General features: G+C 39.2%; 1 protein-coding gene and 1 non-coding gene across 3 annotated transcripts in view; both read right to left on the bottom strand.

Annotated features, from left to right (window-relative positions):
• FNDC3A (fibronectin type III domain containing 3A) overlaps positions 1–19,917 on the bottom strand; it is a 224,862-nt gene extending 204,945 nt beyond the window's left edge. The window contains exon 1 of one of the 2 annotated variants that reach the window (XM_054445858.2): positions 19,449–19,917. The gene's annotated coding sequence lies outside the window, so the exon portion shown is untranslated. Of the gene's footprint in view, positions 1–18,712; positions 19,139–19,448 lie in introns of those variants that run through there. The other variant, XM_054445860.2, reaches the window with a different exon arrangement.
• On the bottom strand, positions 1,575–1,677 carry LOC129012053 (U6 spliceosomal RNA). The gene has a single exon (XR_008493549.1). It is a non-coding gene; the product is annotated as a U6 spliceosomal RNA (small nuclear RNA).
• Positions 19,918–22,404: the final 2,487 nt, after the last annotated feature.

The raw sequence follows: 22,404 nt of genomic DNA, 5'->3' as shown, positions 1-22,404 counted from the left end.
CTGTGCTTCATTTTGGATAGTTTCTATTGCTGTATCTTCATGTACACTTATCTTTTCTTCGACAAAGTCTAACATGCCATTAATGTAGTATGTCTTTGACACGTAATTTTAATCAGACAGTATCTCTATTTAACATGTTCAGTCTTTTTGTTAGCTTCTCCAACAGTCATAACTGTTTTAATGACTATCATCATCAGTATCATTTGAAGGCCAATTTCAAGTGATTGATTTTTCTCAATATGGTTTGTATTTTCTTGCTTCTTTGCAGACTCAGTAATTTGAACTGAATGTAAGATACTGTTAACTTTATCTTGTTGGCTGTTAGATATTTTTGTATTTCCATAAATAATCTGGAGATTTGTTATAAGATGTGGCTAAGGGACTCGGACAAAGTTTGATTCTTTGGGACTTGCTTTTACGATGGATTAAGCAAGAACAGAGTTGCATTTAATATGTAATTAATTTTTCCCCACTACTAATGCAAAACCCTCCAGAGTACTCTACTGAATGCCTTGTGAATTACGAGGCTTTCTGTTCTAGCTAGTGGAAACAGGCACTTCTTCTGGCCCTGTGTGAGCTTGGATACTGTTCTATATACAATCTTTTTAGCTGGCTCTTTCTCCAGCCCTGTGTAGTTTCCTTAAATGTATATGTTTATCCGTACTTTGCTGAACACTTAAGGTTTTCATATCTGATAGCTTTAACTTTTAAATTACTACAAGCTTTTTCTTATCTTTTTTTTTTTTTTTTTGAGACAAGTCCTCACTCTCTCACCCAGGCTGGAGTGCAGTGGCACAATCATGGCCCACTGCAGGCTCCTGGGCTTAAGCAATTCTCCCACCTCAGCCTCCAAAGTAGCTGGGACTACAGGCATGTGCCACCATGCCTGGCTTACTTACTTATTTACTTATTATTTAGTAAAAACAAGGTCTTGCTATGTTGCTCAGGCTGGTCTCAAACTCCTTATATCAAGCAATCCTCCCACCTCAGCCTCCCAAAGTCCTGGGACTACTAAGCGTGAGCCAAGCACCTGGCCATACTACAAGCTTTTAAATTATAAATTACTATATTATGGCTTTTATCATTCTCATATGCAATTTAGATTCTGGAGAAGGTTGTTTAACCCTTTAATGTATAATGATACATATCTGCAGTAACAATATTTTTGGCTTTACCTGTTGCTAAAGTAGGTGTATTCATAAACATTCCAATTTGGCTTGGATGTTGACATTTCATCAGTGATGTACTGTTTATGAATTTATGCTTTGGGGTGGAGAGTTCTGTAGATGTCTATTAAGTCCACTTGATCCAGAGCTGAGTTCAAGTCCTTAATATCCTTGTTAATTTTCTGTCTCGTTGATCTAATATTGACAGTGGGGTGTTAAAAGTCTCCCACTATTATGGTGTGGGAGTCTAAGTTTCTTTGTAGGTCTCTAAGAACTTGTTTTATAAATCTCGGTGCTCCTGTATTAGGCACATACATATTTATGAGAGTTAGCTCTTCTTGTTGCATTCAGCCCTTTACCATTATGTAATGCCCTTGTCTTTTTTTATCTTTGTTGGTTTAGAGTCTGAAAAATACAGAACGCTTCACGAATTTGTGTGTCATCCTTGCGCAGGGGCCATGCTAATCTTCTCTGCATCGTTCCAATTTTAGTATATGTGCTGCCAAAGCACGCACAAATTTATGCTATTTAAATAAGTTATAATGTATTTTCGTTTAAGTGCCATAACATTTTTATATATAGGGCAGTGATGATAGCCATAGTTTCATAATGCAATAGGTCAAACCATATGAAATTGCCACTGAGGTAAAAAACTTTCAAATATCAACAATTTAACCTAATGAAAGTGTTCATACACTTACGAGGAAATCAATAATTTACAGATTGTTAGCAACAAATTTACTATAACTTATTTATCTTATTCTTCTCCAATCCCACATCCACCGGAAAGAAGGAAAGAGTAGTGTTGGTCAGATGGATAAGCTTCACTCTTTTATGTCCCTTAAGTGAAGAAAGGTTTAAAAGGGAAGAGGGCATTCAGAGCCACCATCCTTACCCTTCTTGGTCAGATATACTAAATTTAAATTTAATTCGGCATTTAGGAGATACAGCCCCCATTCTCCCACTAAGAAATTATACCTTAATACTAACATGAAAATCCTGTTAAAATAGACTTCAAAGGAAATCTTGATCAAAAAGATACTTCCAGTCAGGAAACTATGGAAACAAGAGAGAAAGAACTGCTTCCAAGAAATGAACCCCAGTCCATTAAAGGACTGATAGTGTGCACATAGATCTGTTTTTCTTTTAAGTAACATCTTCTTAAGTTCCACATATAGCTCTAGCTGTCCAGTGTCTTTGGAGCACATAGGCTACCGTTTAGAGCCAAAAGGCAACTACACCTGGGACAATCCTATTTTCACTTTCAAATATTTTACTGTCCTTTTTAGAAGTATTATATAAAACATTAGTTTTTATATTACAGATTGTTAACTTTGCTCTTGTAGAACTTCAAATCCATTGGTGTGATTTTTGGACTGAAGATTAAACCTGTAGTTTCTGAATATTTTCTGGCCACAGTAATACATTGGTAACTAAATTCACAACAGAAAGTTTGAGTTCCTGTATAAAAGCTACTGTATTACTATAACTTAACCATATTAACGTTTCCTTCACTAATTCCTCCAAAATAATTTTATCATAATAAAATCAAGAAACATTTCTTTATTTCCTATAAGTAGATTTGTCTGCAGAATCCAGTAGTCCTTAAAGTAGTCCTTTCTGAGATGACCGGATTCTTTGTTTATAAATCTACAACTATGCCTTGGTTAAAGATTGCCTCTAATCATACTCATCTTCCTTCAACTTCTTTTTAAAAAAAATCTTCCGGGCCAGGCGCAGTGGCTCACGCCTGTAATCCCAGACTGAGGTGGGCGGATCATGAGGTCATGAGTTTGAGACCAGTCTGACCAACATGCTGAAACCCCGTTTCCACTAAAAAATACAAAAAATTAGCCGGGTGTGGTGGCACGTGCTTCTGGTCCCAGCTACTCAGGAGGCTGAGGCAGGAGAATCTCTTGAAACTGGGAGGCGGAGGTTGCAGTCAGTCGAGATCGCGCCATTGCACTCCAGCCTGGGCGACAGAGCAAGACTCCACCTCAAAAAAAAAAAAAAAACAGCTTCTGGAGCCAAGATGGCCGAATAGGAACAGCTCCGGTCTACAGCTCCCAGCGCCAGCGACGCAGAAGACGGGTGATTTCTGCATTTCCATCTGAGGTACCCTGTTCATCTCACTAGGGAGTGCCAGACAGTGGGCGCAGGTCAGTGGGTGAGTGCACCGTGCGCCAGCCGAAGCAGGGGCGAGGCATTGCCTCACTCGGGAAGCGCAAGGGGTCAGGGAGTTCCCTTTCCAGGGGTGACAGACGGCACCTGGAAAATCGGGCCACTCCCACCCGAATACTGTGCTTTTCCGACGGGCTTAGGAAACGGTGCCCCAGGAGAGTATAGCCCGCACCTGGCTCAGAGGGTCCTACGCCCACGGAGTCTCGCTGATTGCTAGCACAGCAGTCTGAGATCAAACTGCAAGTCAGCAGCGAGGCTGGGGGAGGGGCGCCCGCCATTGCCCAGGCTCGCTTAGGTAAACAAAGCAGCCTGGAAGCTTGAACTGGGTGGAGCCCACCACAGCTCAAGGAGGCCTGCCTGCCTCTGTAGGCTCCACCTCTGGGGGCAGGGCACAGACAAACAAAAAGACAGCAGTAACCTCTGCAGACTTAAATGTCCCTGTCTGACAGCTCTGAGGAGAGCAGTGGTTCTCCCAGCACGCAGCTGGAGATCTGAGAACAGGCTGACTGCCTCCTCAAGTGGGTCCCTGACCCCTGACCCCCGAGCAGCCTAACTGGGAGGCACCCCCCAGCAGGGGCAGACTGACACCTCACACGGCCTGCCAGGTACTCCAACAGACCTGCAGCTGAGGGTCCTGTCTGTTAGAAGGAAAACTAACAGAAAGGACATCCACACCAAAAACCCATCTGTACATCACCATCATCAAAGACCAAAAGTAGATAAAACCACAAAGATGGGAAAAAAACAGAGCAGAAAAACTGGAAACTCTAAAAAGCAGAGTACCTCTCCTCCTCCAAAGGAACGCAGTTCCTCACCAGCAACGGAACAAAGCTGGACGGAGAGTGACTTTGACGAGTTGAGAGAAGAAGGCTTCAGACGATCAAATTACTCCGAGCTACGGGAGGATATTCAAACCAAAGGCAAAGAAGTTGAAAACTTTGAAAAAAATTTAGAAGAATGTATAACTAGAATAACCAATACAGAGAAGTGCTTAAAGGAGCTGATGGAGCTGAAAACCAAGGCTCGAGAACTACGTGAAGAATGCAGAAGCCTCAGGAGCCGATGCGATCAAATGGAAGAAAGGGTATCAGCCCTGGAAGATGAAATGAAGCGAGAAGGGAAGTTTAGAGAAAAAAGAATAAAAAGAAACGAGCAAAGCCTCCAAGAAATGTGGGACTATGTGAAAAGACCAAATCTACGTCTGATTGGTGTACCTGAAAGTGACGGGGAGAATGGAAACAAGTTGGAAAACACTCTGCAGGATATTATCCAGGAGAACTTCCCCAATCTAGCAAGGCAGGCCAACATTCAGATTCAGGAAATACAGAGAACGCCACAAAGATACTCCTCGAGAAGAGCAACTCCAAGACACATAATTGTCAGATTCACCAAAGTTGAAATGAAGGAAAAAATGTTAAGGGCAGCCAGAGAGAAAGGTCAGGTTACCATCAAAGGGAAGCCCATCAGACTAACAGCGGATCTCTCGGCAGAAACCCTACAAGCCAGAAGAGAGTGGGGGCCAATATTCAACATTCTTAAAGAAAAGAATTTTCAACCCAGAATTTCATATCCTGCCAAACTAAGCTTCATAAGTGAAGGAGAAATAAAATACTTTACAGAAAAGCAAATGCTGAGAGATTTTGTCACCACCAGGCCTGCCCTAAAAGAGCTCCTGAAGGAAGCGCTGAACATGGAAAGGCACAACCGGTACCAGCCACTGCAAAATCATACCGAAATGTAAAGACCATCGAGACTAGGAAGAGACTGCATCAACTAATGAGCAAAATAACCAGCTAACATCATAATGACAGGATCAGATTCACACATAACAATATTAACTTTAAATGTAAATGGACTAAATGCTCCAATTAAAAGACACAGACTGGCAAATTGGATAAAGACTCAATACCCATCAGTGTGCGGTATTCAGGAAACCCATCTCACATGCAGAGACACACATAGGCTCAGAATAAAAGGATGGAGGAAGATCTACCAAGCAAATGGAAAACAAAAAAAGGCAGGGGTTGCAATCCTAGTCTCTGATAAAACAGACTTTAAACCAACAAAGATCAAAAGAGACAAAGAAGGCCATTACATAATGGTAAAGGGATTAATTCAACAAGAAGAGCTAACTATCCTAAATATATATGCACCCAATACAGGAGCACCCAGATTCATAAAGCAAGTCCTGAGTGACCTACAAAGAGACTTACGACTCCCACACATTAATAATGGGAGACTTTAACACCCCACTGTCAACATTAGACAGATCAACGAGACAGAAAGTCAACAAGGATACCCAGGAATTGAACTCAGCTCTGCACCAAGCAGACCTAATAGACATCTACAGAACTCTCCACCACAAATCAACAGAATATACATTTTTTTCAGCACCACACCACACCTATTCCAAAATTGACCATATACTTGGAAGTAAAGCTCTCCTCAATAAATGTAAAAGAACAGAAATTATAACAAACTATCTCTCAGATCACAGTGCAATCAAGCTAGAACTCAGGATTAAGAATCTCACTCAAAACCGCTCAACTACGTGGAAACTGAACAACCTGCTCCTGAATGACTACTGGGTACATAACGAAATGAAGGCAGAAATAAAGATGTTCTTTGAAACCAACGAGAACCAAGACACAACATACCAGAATCTCTGGGATGCATTCAAAGCAGTGTGTAGAGGGAAATTTATAGCACTAAATGCCCACAAGAGAAAGCAGGAAAGATCCAAAATTGACACCCTAACATCACAATTAAAAGAACTAGAAAAGCAAGAGCAAACACATTCAAAAGCTAGCAGAAGGCAAGAAATAACTAAAATCAGAGCAGAACTGAAGGAAATAGACACACAAAAAACCCTTCAAAAAATCAATGAATCCAGGAGCTGGTTTTTTGAAAGGATCAACAAAATTGATAGACCGCTAGCAAGATTAATAAAGAAAAAAAGAGAGAAGAATCAAATAGATGCAATAAAAAATGAATAAAGGGGATATCACCACCGATCCCACAGAAATACAAACTACCATCAGAGAATATTACAAACACCTCTACACAAATAAACTAGAAAATCTAGAAGAAATGGATAAATTCCTCAACACATACACCCTCCCAAGACTAAACCAGGAAGAAATTGAATCTCTGAATAGACCAATAACAGGAGCTGAAATTGTGGCAATAATCAATAGCTTACCAACCAAAAAAAGTCCAGGACCAGATGGGTTCACAGCCAAATTCTACCAGAGGTACAAGGAGGAGCTGGTACCATTCCTTCTGAAACCATTCCAATCAATAGAAAAAGAGGGAATCCTCCCTAACTCATTTTATGAGGCCAGCATCATCCTGATACCAAAGCCTGGCAGAGACACAACAAAAAAAGAGAATTTTAGACCAATATCCTTCATGAACATTGATGCAAAAATCCTCAATAAAATACTGGCAAACAGAATCCAGCAGCACATCAAAAAGCTTATCCACCATGATCAAGTGGGCTTCATCCCTGGGATGCAAGGCTGGTTCAATATACGCAAATCAATAAATGTAATCCAGCATATAAACAGAACCAAAGACAAAAACCACATGATTATCTCAATAGATGCAGAAAAGGCCTTTGACAAAATTCAACAACCCTTCATGCTAAAAACTCTCAATAAATTAGGTATTGATGGGACGTATCTCAAAATAATAAGAGCTGTTTATGAGAAACCCACAGCCAATATCATACTGAATGGGCAAAAACTGGAAGCATTCCCTTTGAAAACTGGCACAAGACAGGGATGCCCTCTCTCACCACTTCTATTCAACATAGTGTTGGAAGTTCTGGCCAGGGCAATTAGACAAAAGAAGGAAATCAAGGGTATTCAATTAGGAAAAGAGGAAGTCAAATTGTCCCTGTTTGCAGATGACATGATAGTATATCTAGAAAACCCCATTGTCTCAGCCCAAAATCTCCTTAGGCTGATAAGCAACTTCAGCAAAGTCTCAGGATACAAAATCAATGTACAAAAATCACAAGCATTCTTATACATCAATAACAAACAGAGAGCCAAATCATGAGTGAACTCCCATTCACAATTGCTTCAAAGAGAATAAAATACCTAGGAATCCAACTTACAAGGGATGTGAAGGACCTCTTCAAGGAGAACTACAAACCACTGCTCAAGGAAATAAAAGAGGATACAAACAAATGGAAGAACATTCCATGCTTATGGGTAGGAAGAATCAATATCATGAAAATGGCCATCCTTCCCAAGGTAATTTACAGATTCAATGTCATCCCCATCAAGCTACCAATGACTTTCTTCACAGAATTGGAAAAAACTACTTTAAAGTTCATATGGAACCAAAAAAGAGCCCGCATCGCCAAGTCAATCCTAAGCCAAAAGAACAAAGCTGGAGGCATCACACTACCTGACTTCAGACTATACTACAAGGCTACAGTAACCAAAACAGCATGGTACTGGTACCAAAACAGAGATATAGATCAATGGAACAGAACAGAGCTGTCAGAAATAATGCCACATATCTACAACTATCTGATCTTTGACAAACCTGAGAAAAACAAGCAATGGGGAAAGGATTCCCTATTTAATAAATGGTGCTGGGAAAACTGGCTAGCCATATGGAGAAAGTTGAAACTGGATCCCTTCCTTACACCTTATACAAAAATCAATTCAAGATGGATTAAAGACTTAAATGTTAGACCTAAAACCATAAAAACCCTAGAAGAAAACCTAGGCATTACCATTCAGGACATAGGCATGGGCAAGGACTTCATGTCTAAAACACCAAAAGCAATGGCCACAAAAGCCAAAATTGACAAATGGGATCTAATTAAACTAAAGAGCTTCTGCACAGCAAAGGAAACTACCATCAGAGTGAACAGGCAACCTACAAAATGGGAGAAAATTTTCGCAACCTACTCATCTGACAAACAGCTAATATCCAGAATCTACAATGAACTCCAACAAATTTACAAGAAAAAAACAAACAACCCCATCAAAAAGTGGGCGAAGGACATGAACAGACACTTCTCAAAAGAAGACATTTATGCAGCCAAAAAACACATGAAAAAATGCTCACCATCACTGGCCATCAGAGAAATGCAAATCAAAACCACAATGAGATACCATCTCACACTAGTTAGAATGGCAATCATTAAAAAGTCAGGAAACAACAGGTGCTGGAGAGGATGTGGAGAAATAGGAACACTTTTACACTGCTGGTGGGACTGTAAACTAGTTCAACCCTTGTGGAAGTCAGTGTGGCGATTCCTCAGGGATCTAGAACTAGAAATTCCATTTGACCCAGCCATCCCATTACTGGGTATATACCCAAAGGACTATAAATCATGCTGCTATAAAGACACATGCACACGTATGTTTATTGCAGCATTATTCACAATAGCAAAGACTTGGAACCAACCCAAATGTCCAACAATGATAGACTGGATTAAGAAAATGTGGCACATATACACCATGGAATACTATGCAGCCATAAAAAATGATGAGTTCATGTCCTTCGTAGGGACATGGATGAAATTGGAAATCATCATTCTCAGTAAACTATCGCAAGAACAAAAAACCAAACACCGCATATTCTCACTCATAGGTGGGAATTGAACAATGAGAACACATGGACACAGGAAGGGGAACATCACACTTTGGGGACTGTTGTGGGGTGGGGGGAGGGAGGAGGGATAGCATTGGGAGATATACCTAATGCTAGATGACGAGTTGGTGGGTGCAGCGCACCAGCATGGCACATGTATACATATGTAACTTACCTGCACATTGCACACATGTACCATAGAGCCTAAAGTATAATAATAATAATAATAAAAAAAAGAAAAAAAAAAAAACAAACAAAACTTCCTTCTCTTTACTCTGTCTTCCTCTTAAGCTTCTGATTCCTCTCTTGACCTCTATCATTAACTGTCTTGAAATATTAGGTTCTAATATTAAAGGGGAGGATCAAAATATCCAGACATATGGGACTTTAAAAAAACTACATTCGAAATTATCACTTTATATTTAAAAAAGCGAAGTGTTTTTATAACAGAAACTCTGAAAATAAAAAGCACTTTATTTTGTCTTGGTTGGCAGTTGTAGTTATAGAGGTTAAGAATCACTGGTAGAATTCTCACTTCTTTAACCCACTTTAACACAGTTTCAGATCCAACACTATACAGAAATTGCTATTTCTAAAAACACCAATGACTTCAGACACCAACTGGGAAGCTTCTGCAAGTGAAAGGAAGTGCTATTAAAAATTATGCAGAGAAAACTGACATAAATCAAAGCTGTCCACCCAGGAGGAATGGTCCTAATCAGGACCAATCATAACAAAGCCTTGCATGTGTTGTTATGTTTGTCATATCACAAAGGCTGTACTTGCTTATACTTGAAAATATACATACAAACATTGTTTTTAACTCTTTCCTGACCCCTAATCCAACTCCTATTTCTATGGCTAACAACTGTGGGGTACCCTTCCAGTCTTTTTCTCTGTGCTTACCTGTGTGTTAGGTTTTCTGGGATTGGTTGTTACATAAGTGAAATCACATACACTGCTTTTGTGTATTGTATTTTGTGTGTGTGTGTGTATGAATTGTGTCTTTGTGTATGTATTATATTGTATCTTGCCCTTTCATGTAAAACATCTTAAGAAGTACATCTATGTCTATTTCATGTTTTTTCATAAGTATCTAATATTATAGTGTAAGGGCACACCATAATTTAACTGTTCTAATGATGATCTTATTACTTCCAGTTTCCCATCATACATTTTCTCCTCTGCATGGAATAATCATGCAATACTCTCTATTAATGAATGATAGCATTTCTATATTACAGACATATAGAAATAAAACTTCTGGCTTAGGAGAATGTACATTTGAAATGGATAAATACTGCCAAACTTTTCTCCTAAAAAGATGAAGCTATTTATATTTGGTTCAATAGTATTTCTTCAAAACTTAACAGGCTACCTATATTTCCACCTCTATAAGTTTCCTGCTTACATTCTTTCCCATTGCCTATCAGGTTATCTTTTTCATATCGATTTGTAGGTACACCTTATATACCTTGAATATTAATTTTGTCTATTACATGTCAAATATTTTATCCCAGTCTATTGCTTGCCTTCCTTTTTAAATGGCATCTAAGTTTGATGTCTCACTTAAAAGGCCTTCTCTACTCCAACAATTTTTTAAATTAACTTTTAAAAGTTTTGTCATTTTATTTTTTATTTATCAACATTTAGTCCACCCAGGGCTGGGCACGGTGGCTCACGCCTGTAATCGCAGCATTCTGGGAGGCCGAGGCGAGCAGATCACAAGCTCAAGAGATCAAGACCATCTGGCCAACATGGTGAAACCCTGTCTCTACTAAAAATACAAAAATTAGCTGGGCGTGGTGGTGGGCACCTGTAATCCCAGCTACTTGGGAGGCTGAGGCAGGAGAATCGCTTGAACCCGGGAGGTGGAGGTTGCAGTGAGCCAAGATCACGCCACTGCACTCCAGCCTGGCGACAGAGCGAGACTCCATCTCAAAAATAAATAAATAAATAAATAAATATAAAAAACCATTTAGTCCACCTGGAACTTAGTTTTGAGAGTGTCACGAAGTGGGTACCTAACTATCTTTACTTCAATTAGACAGTTGATTGTCCCACACCCTTTATAGACCAGTTCTTCCATTACTCATTCATTTATCATACAATTCTTCTTTATCCATGTTTATCTATGGATCTTCTCCTGAATTTATTATTCTATTCCTTTGATCAATATGCCTATTCCTACTCCAAATTCTTATTTTAATAACTGTAATTTTATAGTGTTTCGACCTTTGATGGGTCCCATTTATTATACCTTTTTTGAAATTTACTTGGCCATTCTTGTGTATGCTCCCTTCTCAAAACTTGAACCATGTTTGTCAAATTCCATTTTAAAACTCCTGTTGAATTTCTGATTAGAACTACACTGACTTTATAGAATAATTTAGTAAAATCTGCCATTTTTATAGCATTAAGTTGACACATTCATGAATATTCCTCCATCCATTCACATCTTTTTGCAGTTTTCTTCACATAGCTATTACACATTTTAAAATCTTAAGTATTTTATAGTTTAGGCTGCTACTTCTTATTACTGTATTTCACAGTTGGTTATTGTTGATATATAAGAAGGCTAATGAATTTTCTAACTTTATCTTATAGCCAATTAGCTTACTGAAATTTTTTAACACAAATCTTTTTCTGTTATCTCGTATTTTTTTGTTATTTGTATTTGTATTATATTTATTTGTATTTGTAAGCAGTCATAGCAACTCTAAATAATAGTGATATATTTCCCCCCTTTATTTACAGGTTAATTATTTTTCCGGTTCTTAATGTATTGCCTAAGACTTTTGAACCAATGTTGTGTTCCTATCTATTAATGACAGTGCTTCTATTATTACTCTATGACATTTGGTGATAATAGTATCTACCGCAGAGAGATGTTTTAAGGCTTAAGTAAACTGATACATATAAAGTTTTTTGCAATAGCACCCAGAACATAGAAAGTGTTTAATGCCTATTAATCATATTATTTACTAAGTGGCTTTTATTTGTCAAGCACAAATAAAAGTGTATGCATGCACCATTGCAGAGGTTGGCAAACTAAAGCCTGTGGGCCAAATCTGGTCTGCTGCCTAGTTTCGTAAATGAAGTTTAATAGGAACACAGTCATGCCCATTGTTTATAATTTATCTATGGCTGTTTTTGTGCTCCTATAGCACAGTTAAAGTAGTTGCAACTGAGCCCATATGGTCCACAATGCCTAAAATATTTACTATCTTCTATTAAAAAAGTTGCTGACTCCAGTAGTACTGGTCAAACTCAAGGAGTTCATAGCTGAATAGCTGATTTAGACAAGTAAAAAAAATATATATATTACGGTATGATATATACAATCCAGATATTCTGTGGGTATTATGGAAACATTTGGCATTTAAATATTAAAAGACAGGAAGGACTCACACAGGTGAAAAGACACGAGATATTTTAATTATTTAAAAATATGTATTTATTTACATATCATTATCTCTCATCCCATTCTGTAAATTTCTAAAGGGGAGGGAGTGTGACATTCATTTTTGTGACATTCGACATTCATATTCTAAGTATCTAGGACATTTTAAATGTTCAACAAATGATGGACAAATGAATACATGAATGATATGCAGGATGCCTGAGTGACAATGATTAGGCATGTCTGTCAAAGTTCTAGATATAAATATCCTATGGCAAGCATTTTACTTGTCATGTTAAATAGGATCTTTTAATTCTTGCATAGTCTATATTAGGAGATAGCTACTATTATTACTACACTGTAAAATGAACGAACCAAAGCTCATACAGGTAAAGTAGCACATTCATGTTTCTATACAGCCAGTATGAGAAGTAAACAATCCTATGGCTGCCTAATGAGAAATATGTTCTCTACACTATATTACAAAGTTGTAAAGAGGTAAGAAATGATGACACAATAGGATATCAACAGAGTATGGACTCTCAAAGACAAAGGAAATTATAATTAATGCAGCAGGAATTGTATTGTGATTTCAATTTCTAAAACTAGGGAATGATCTGAATAAATTCATGTTTTTTAAATATCCTGGAAGCAGCCTACAAGATGGTTAGAGGGGCAGTAGCGCCTACATTTTACCCAAAGGCTGCTCTATCACACACACTAGGCCAGTTTTAGTAAGGTTCAAGTGATTAAAACAAAATTGCAAACATAGTATTTAAGGAATACCAATCTGAAGCATCAGGAAAAGCTGATCCTAATAGTTACTAAAGAAACGAAAAGGTACTTCATAAACTATGAAGGTATTATGCTAAAAAATTTTTTTAAGTATATATTACAAATGAAAATATTACATGGAAAAAATCAAGTCATAAGAACAAAGACATAATTACGAATGTCTTAAGAAAACAAAAAAATTTAGAAAATTTAAACAATAAAATCACAAATTATGAATTGTTTTCACTTTTTATTTAAGCAAATCTTAAGAAAAACTGATTTTAAAGTAAATGAAATGACTAATCCTTCAAGTTATGGCTCAACAAAAGTAGTTGCTGTATATGGCATATACTTCTATAATGCAAAGCACGTAATTACTTTCTAATAAAAGTCTAAACTGTGATTTAAAGTGTACTTAAATATCTGTTTAGAACCCCTAGAGAAGTAAGATTTTTTTGCCTCCCAAATTATGTGTCTGTAGGTTTAGAATATACATAAACCAATTAAGGTTTAGAATATACATAAACCAATTAAAGTAATCCCTCACTGAAGAAGTAGTGAAGCGAAATCATTTAACTTTTAAAAAGTTCAAATATATATTAAAATATGGATTCTGAGGAAAGAAAACAGATACAACACTTTTTTTTCCCCAGCATTTCTGATAGAGGCTGATTAACATACACAATCTAATTTACCAAACTTAGGTAACTTTTACACCAAGGCTTACTTCAAAGTATACATTGCACTTTGTATTTCTAGCAAATAGCACATAAGAGATCTCAAGAAGTGAAGGAGAAAGAGATATGGAAGTCAATCAGAAGTATAGTTCATCTGTAAAATGAGAATACCACCACATATCTGGTAGGTTTGTATAGGATTTTAAAAATAAGCAAGTATAGGGCCTAAAATTCAATGAGCTCAACTGAATGTTTACTGGAAACATACTATGTTTACAGAACTTCGGAGGATAAAGCTTGAATTCTGGTCTTTTTTTTTTTTTTAAAAAAAAGGCTGCATTGCTTCCAATATAGTAGCATTAATGTAAGCACTTTTATGGTATGTATTTTAATGTTTTTATAGTTTCCAACATCTCTGTGGGTTCTCACAATATCTTTGAGGAAAACAGGATAGATATTATTCTCCATTTTAATGCTTAGAAAACCAAGATTGCAAGAAACTAACCCAAAATCATATAGCTAATAAGTGGTGAAGTTAGAACTAAGATCTAGACTTTTGAGTCACCATCCAAGGTACTTTACCTCCTGTTTAGCAAACGGAAACAGCTGGCATGGTGAAGCTGTTTCAAGCATTCACAAAAAAAGAGGGAAGGCATGAATTTCTCCTTAAACTAAAATTTAAAAAGTAAAAATTGTATTAAGTAGCAATTTATGAAGGCTGTTATTTAAATCAAAAGGTTTATATTGCCTTAAAATTACGGTACTGTATGTACTTACCAAGTATGAAAAATGCTAATAATAAATTAAAGTACAAAAATTAAGTTTCATGATTTTGTTTGGTTGGTTTTAATGTTTTTAACAGGAAGAAAGAAACATCATTGATTCTGTCCAGGTAGCTTCCCATCTTATACATCTGTACTTTTTCCAGCACCTAATACTAACCAACCCTGATATATGGAATGTACTGATGCCTGCTTAATGAAAAAATGCTCTCATGATGTATTCTCGCTCTCTTGATGCCACAAAAAATACAGTAGCCCCAGCCAGTTGATTTGTGCAGCCACAGCCTGAGGCATCACTATTCACCTGGTAATGGCACATGAACCACAGTATACTGAAGGAAACAGAACTGCCTTAGAAATAGATATCTATAAATTTAGAAACTTCAGAGATGTTTCATGTAAATTACTTTTCAAAATAGCTGATACTCATATCCTTTAAATCACCATAACTTATCTTAAAATAATCTTAATTATTTGTAAAGAGATTTCTAGGTCTTTCTTCTGTGCCTTAATGTGCACATGATATAATTTTTTCTTGATGACTCAAGCTCATCAATGTAAATATCAATTATTAGACTGTTCCATAACAGAGTGATTCTTTCTGGAGTACTGCAGAATGTCCAACTGCTTGTCCCTTTATTAACTCATCCTAGACTACTTCTAAAAACAAAGTTCCCTATTGCCTGCTCCCCTGTTGTCACTTACAGACCACCAGCATCCTAGACAAGGTTTTTAACCTGCCAGCTGTGTTTTAAAAAATGTAAAACCAGCACAGGCAGTTGATACACCTAACCTTATACAAATTCTAAATCAAGCCACTGTGTAGCTATTTTCACTGTAGTAAGGCCTGAGTCAAAGGCTTTTCATCTTTCACTTCCTAATTCTGAGACCTATTCTAGGCTCTTGTTAGAAGTCTGGCCACAAAATAACAATTACAGAAGCACTTATTTCTACATATTTTTTAAAGGATAACATAAGGAAAAATATATACACGATAGTCATAAAACGCCCAAACCACCATATAGACAAGATGATACAAGACATTTCACAGTATGTGCTATATGGACAATTACTTTGCCAATTATTACCTAGGAGTCAGCAAACTAGGTCCCCTGACCAAATCCAGTCCACAGATGGCTTGTTTTTGTTTGGCTCTTGAGACAACAATGTAAACATTTTTACGTTTTTAAAAGATTATAAAAAACTAACAAGAACATTCAACCGAGACTGTAAATGGCCTGCAAAACCTAAAATATTTAATTATCTAGCATTCTACAGAAAAAGTTGGCCGACCCCTGATCTAAGCCATATAAACAAACACATATAAGCTATCCATTATACATAAAGCTTAAGCTATTAATATGTCAAAGCTGAGGTATACTTCTTTCAGTGATACGTTCCTAATGATACAAACTGTCTTGTCCAGCTCTGCGTATTTTCCTCTTCTGATGCCCTGGTGCTTAAGCTGACATCTCGACTTAACTTTCTTTCTTTCTTCGTCCCAATTTCTGCCCTTGGATGCTCTTGGACTACTTATTCTACTACTACTTCCAACTCTGCCTGTCAATCTCTTTTGGAATGCCTTTCCCTTTGTTATCTAAATCGTTTCTAAGTTTCCTCTGACTCCCTCCAAATGCCTTCCAGGATTGTTCTAGCCCTCACTGGCTTCACTTCCCTTTAAATTCCAGTTGGTGTCACACAACTTAATAATACCATATTATAATTTTTGCTAATGATACTATTAGTCTAGTACTCCCAACTAGTTTGTAAACTACTGGAAGGAAGGAAGACATCACATTGTTTGTATCCCCACTTTAATAACATTGCATCACCCTGCAAGCACATGCCATCTCCCAGGTGCAGTTCTCAGTCTTGGAGGAAAAAATAGCCCAAGGACTGGTAATGGGTGATAATTGATTGGAATCATTGAAAGATGACACCCACAAAGGAACTTGATGGAAGACCACAGGCTACACAGAAAACTTGAAAGTATATATTAAAGACAAGCAAAACCACAATAGTGGGAAGACAGAAAGGTAAGAATAAAGATATAAAAAGAGACCACTGAATAATTCTCTGAAATAAGACCAAGATATTAAGAAAATTATAAAAGCTCACAATACATGTAAAAGTACAAAATTTGCCTTTCAACATTAATGGCCACTAATTTCCTTTTAACAAGTAGTTTTTGACATTAACACACATGGGAGCCATATTTCTTGTTTTGCAATGTGATAAACTGAAGCAGTAAAAGGCTCAATGGAATAAATATGCACCATATTCTAAACCTTTGGAATTACAATATTGTGAGTTTATTTGAAGTCCTTTAGGCAATGCTAAAAACAAAACAAAACAAAACAAAAATAAAAGCAAACAAAAAAAATCCCAGAAACACTAATCACTTAGTTATCTGGCTAATAAAATTGGAAATCATGTGCATATCCCTACACCATTCTCAAAGACACGATCTAGATTCATTTTCATTCAAAAATGCACCAACAGTATTTCAAAAAAAAAAAACCTTTTTGGTTACTTCATCAAATTGTATTTTAAAAATACAGGCAGATTATAAAATACACAAGCCTTGGATGTCATGAACATCTAAAAAAAGCAAATGTTTTAAAACAGCCCAAATATTACTAAAAATTGATAAAGTATAAATTAAATGCTCTTTGCCTAAAACTACAAAAGACAGTAAGAATATGAATCACGCATTCCCTCTTTTTTTCGGGGGGTTAAGGATGTCTCAGCCCTTAGCTATGTCTGGCTGGTCAGGGAAGAGGGAGAAATTTTTAAATCAGTAATAAAATATGCTTACTATTATATGGTAGAAATGTGACTAGTAAAGAGTAATCATTAAACGTGTGTTAAAATAAATCAGGTCTCAGTTACTCACACGGATAGAGGAAGTGAAGACACAGACGTCACCAAAAGAAGATAATCCTAGAATGTTTTTTTTAATGCTTATTATTAATTTGGGAGAAATTAATTACCCTTATAACTATGCTTGACAATGTTAACCAGGATTTTATTTTTCCTGAGCATTCAATGATTTGGAGGATTCAGACAAAAGGGAAAAAGAGGGAGTTAATTCAGAAGCATACAGGTGGCTAACGGTAGCCAGCCTGGGATAAAAAATTTTCCAGTTAACCTACACACAGAAAACTAACAGATGATCTATGAAATGAAACAAGACAATATAGTAAAATTTAATGTAGTAGTGCTAAAAAATTTAAATAAGATTTAATATTAAAATTTTAACAAGATGTTTCTCCTGTCATCATCCCTTCTTCCCACTAACTGGTGTTATTAGAAAGCAAGATTAGTAGGCTACAAAGCTAAAAGCAACATTTCAGGTTATATTTTATAAAAGATGTGGTAAAAATCCTTCATCACTGTTTTCTGTTGGGCCACCATCTGTCTCAGTGAGTACTTTATCTCATTACTTAAGAAAAATTAATTCAACCAAGAAAATACCCAAAAGACAAGGGATTCAACTCACTTCAACATTTGTAGGTGACACAAGATGACAAGAGTTAGTAAATACACAAAAACTAAATATTTATCCAAACATAAGATCAGAACCACAAAACTCAATTCGTTTCTGCCTAACATATGGCTCAAACTCCTGAGTGGCGTATGTTTAGTACTGGAGCTGGTAACAGCATGGTGATAAAATATTATAGTAAGAGTTCAACTGTTATTTCATTCCCACAATACAGAAGCATACACACTGGTTTCAAGAACTAAAAACACAGACCACAGTAAGAAGCAAAATAATTACGTTGTTCGGTTTTAAAAACCCATAGTGAACACATAATGATTATACCGCAAAAAGAAAAAAAAAATCTCCTCAGCCTGCGACTCTTATTTAATAGATGGTCAGACACAAAGGTGTCCAAAGGAACTTACGTAAAATCTCACAAAAGAAAATCTCGAATTAACAATCTCTAGCATCCCCAGCAAATCATCGCATTCCACCCTCTAAAATATCCCAAGGCTTGTAACGCTAACAGTTGAAGAAAAGAACAATTAACGACCACATCCATTAAAACAGTCCCTCTTCTGCTCGCAATCTGACAGCGTAATTATCTGTTCATTTTCCTTTACCCAACACGTGACGTCGTTTCCAAAGCCGTGTCAAAAGTTCGAAGATCCAGGTTGTTAAAACCGGGCGAGGACTGCAGCCTCGAGTCCACCTCCCGACTGAACAGGTGGTTAACTCGCCCAGGGAGAGGAACTGCCAGGTACTGGAGGCAGCCACGCAGGATCAAACAGAGGGCGGGTTTTCGAGGTTTTAACCCCAAGATGAGCGGGGAAAACTCTCTTCAGAAAAGCGATCAAGTTCGGCGGCTGCCGGGCGGCCAAAGCCGAAGGCGCCGCGGGTGCTGGGCGATCCTCTAGGGAGGATTCCGCCCCCGCCCCCGCCCCAGAGCCCTCCGGAGCTACGCGGCTCCCGGAGGGGAGGAGGCGGGGGACAGACAGGAGGGCCGCCCGCGCATCCGCGCCACCTCCCTCGGGCTAGATGCCGCCTCCTCTCGGGCTGGATGGCGCCCCCGGCCGCGCCCCCGCAAGCGCGTCCTGGCTAGGCTCAGCCCCGGCAGGTGCCCGACTAGTTGACCGGTCCTGTCCCCGGCCCCACTGCCCCTCGGCCCCACTGCCCCTCTGCCCACAGCGCGCCCACAGAAGGGGGTGGCCCGGGCCCCTCGACGGGGCCGAGCCCTGGAGGGTGCCCCGGCCCTCAGTCCCAGCCTAACGGTTTCCGCGGCGCCTCCTCCGGGGCGGGACGGGGTTGGGACGGCTCGGTGTCCCCCGCCTTTCGCGGAGGGAGTGCCCGCGCTCTCACCTCCGAGTCACGCCGTTCTGAGGCAGAAGAAGGCGGCTCCTCTGGCGCCTCTTCTTAGGGTTCCTGATCGTTGTCTCTCTACCTCAGCTGCAGAGTCAGCTCTCAGGGCCGCCGCGGCCGCCGGCGCGCTGACTGTTGGGGTTGTTTCCTGGCAGTGACGCCGCCGCCTCAGCCCCGCTCTTCGCTCCCTCTTCGCTTAGCTCCCGCTTTCTGTTTCACCCGAGGGACCACGAACGCCGCCGCCGCCATGCTTACTACGGAGCCGGGAGGAGGAGCCCGAAGTCGGTGCGCCGAGTGCGGCTGCGCGGGCCCCGCCGACGGCGCCCTCGGCCGGGACCTCGAACCCCCGCCTCGAGCCCGCCGCGCCGGGGCTCTCTCACCGGAACGCGAGTCCCCGCGGGGCCAGCGGCGCGTGGCGGCTGAGCGGCCGCGTTCGGCTCCCGGAGCGGCCGCGTTCGGCTCCCGGAGCGCCCACACCCTCTCGGGCTTCCGGCTTTCTCCCGAGGCCCGGCTGCGCCTGGCTCGTGGTAGCATCCGCTGTGGCCAGGCTCCGAGCCACACTCAGGAAAAATGGAGTTCATGGAGGTTCCTAGAGCCGCTCACACAATTCTCAATCCACATTTCAAAAGGCTCCCCTGAGACGCACCCTGTCAGCCCCTTTCCGAAAGCACGCGAACTTAAGGCTGGCAGGTGCTTTAAAAGACACTCCCCTCAAGGACTAGGAAGCCTCTGAAATGGACTTGGAAGTTTCTAATCCCAAAGACTTCGAACCCGGGATCTGGATAGCAAGCAAAAATATTTAGATATTTACTCAGTTGAAAACGTGGGGGGTGGCTTCGTGGTCTCTTCGCCAGCCAAATCGCGTGGAAAACCACGACCTCAATTTTTACAACAGCACGAAGACTTACAAGTGAGCGCAGCAGCGACTTCCTGGAACCTCAAGCAATGTGGGGCGCTGCAATAATGCCTGAGGGATTTTGACTTACAGTTGCCACCGAAGACCTGGGGAGGGGGTAGTCCTTGGGCCGGGGAGTCCAACCTCAGGAACTGTCCTTTCAAAAATGGTGATGGATGTAACAAGTTGCATGTCTGGGCTTTATTTCACTGTATTAATTGTGCGATCTTTTAAAATCGCTATATTTTAAAAACTGTTTTACAGAAATCTCTTTAAAATGTGATTATTCCCTATATTCTTAAGGAATACAATGGTTAATTAAATCCTTTGTTGATAACTGACTCTCAAACCGATATCCTAGCCATACGTTTAAGTCCCAGAGGATTGCTGCGGTGTATAGAATCCCTACTTTGGTGCTCTTCTTTTTTCCCTCTTTGGAATGTTCTCATCAACTCTTCTAAAATCTTTCACTGCTTTTCATCTCCTCATCTGCCTCTATCCACTCTGATCTTTCGTCTTATTCTTTCTGCTTTACTGTTCATTTTTCACTCTTTTCTCCTTTATCGGCTGGTTTTCTCTGTGGCTCCAGGTGAAGATTGATGGGATGTTTATATCCACAGCCAGCTAATGAGAGGTTTCTTTTCTTCTGGTTGTAAATAGGGCAGTGGTATCTTGAGATATTTTCATTGCTCTTCACTATCAGAAGTTCTTTCCCTGTGAGAGATGTTTCCTTTTCTTAACTTTTGGATTTGGCCCTCTTCCAGACAGCTGGCAAGTTGATCTTGGAATAATTGAAGTATAACTGTATATTGTTTCAAAGTATGAGGATTTTATCAGAGTGTGAGCGAATGGGGTGGCTTCCCCATCTTACTGCCCAACTATGCTTGGTCTGAGACTAAGCTAGTGGTTTCCAAACTTACCGCTAAGTTAATACTTTCCTAGTCTGCTTCCTACTCAGGAGCTTTTTGAAAATACAGAATCCTGCACTCTACCCCCTCAAGATTCTGATCCTTTGTTCAGGGAGAGGCCAAGACATGGCACTTTTAAAAACTATATTTAAAAAAATATGTTTGGGACATGCCTACATGTAAAGGCAGAGTGAAGAAGATCAGCTGTTTTTGAAGGAGATTAACACAATTTAAGAATGTTATTGAAGACCTGGAGATTGTAGTCAATAATATGCAATGCAGTAAGGTGAAGTAAAGTGAAGACCAAGGAATTTATGTCATTTGGAGAGAAGAAAACCCACACATAAATGACCCTAGCATGTGCACCAGTATGAGTTCTCTGGGAACACAGAGAGGGTCAAGAAATTATGTTGGCTTTGAACAAGTTCTCTTCTCAATGCTTCACTTTTTTTTATCAATAAAATTGGAGCCATTTTCAATCCTCATCTTTCTTGGCCTCTCAACAATACTCAACACTTTGACACTATTCTTTCTTAAACATTTCTTCTTCCTTTGGCACTGCATTTTCTTGGTTTTCCTCCTTACTTTCCTAGGCACTGCTTCTCTGATTCCTTTGTATATTCCTGCTCGTCTCCCTAACTATTAAATATAACAGTACCTTAAAATTCAGTTTTAGATTCTTTTCTGTTTTCATTGTAATCTCTTGGCCTAAGCAGCATCACCCACGCCAAAGGCTTTAGTTATCATCTATATGCCAGTGATCTCCACATATATGCCTCCAGCCCAGACCTTTCCTCTAAATTCCAAATCTGATCCACTAGTCAAAGTTTGACCCTTCCTCTAAATTCCAAGCTTCACTGACATGGCCACTTAATATCTCAAAGTTGCAAAGTTTAGTCCAACTGAGTTCATGAACACTTGTTTTCCTTATCCCTCATCTCTCTAGTTATTCAAATCAAATATCTAGTAGTCAGTCACCTCTGATGTCTCCCTCACCTCCATTCTTCCATTCTCCATATTTGTTGCAGCACTAACTCCTGGCAATTTTATTTCTAAAATCTAATTGGTCTACTTCTTTCCAATCACCACCAATCTAATTTGATCTCACTGTATACAATCTGGGATCCTCCATTCAGTCTCCATTTTGCAGCCA

The sequence above is a fragment of the Pongo pygmaeus genome, chromosome 14 (assembly GCF_028885625.2).
Source record: "Pongo pygmaeus isolate AG05252 chromosome 14, NHGRI_mPonPyg2-v2.0_pri, whole genome shotgun sequence".
Taxonomy (NCBI): Eukaryota; Metazoa; Chordata; class Mammalia; order Primates; family Hominidae; genus Pongo; species Pongo pygmaeus.
The sequence above is the reverse complement of the archived record's forward strand: the minus strand, read 5'-3'. Positions and strand labels throughout refer to the sequence as shown.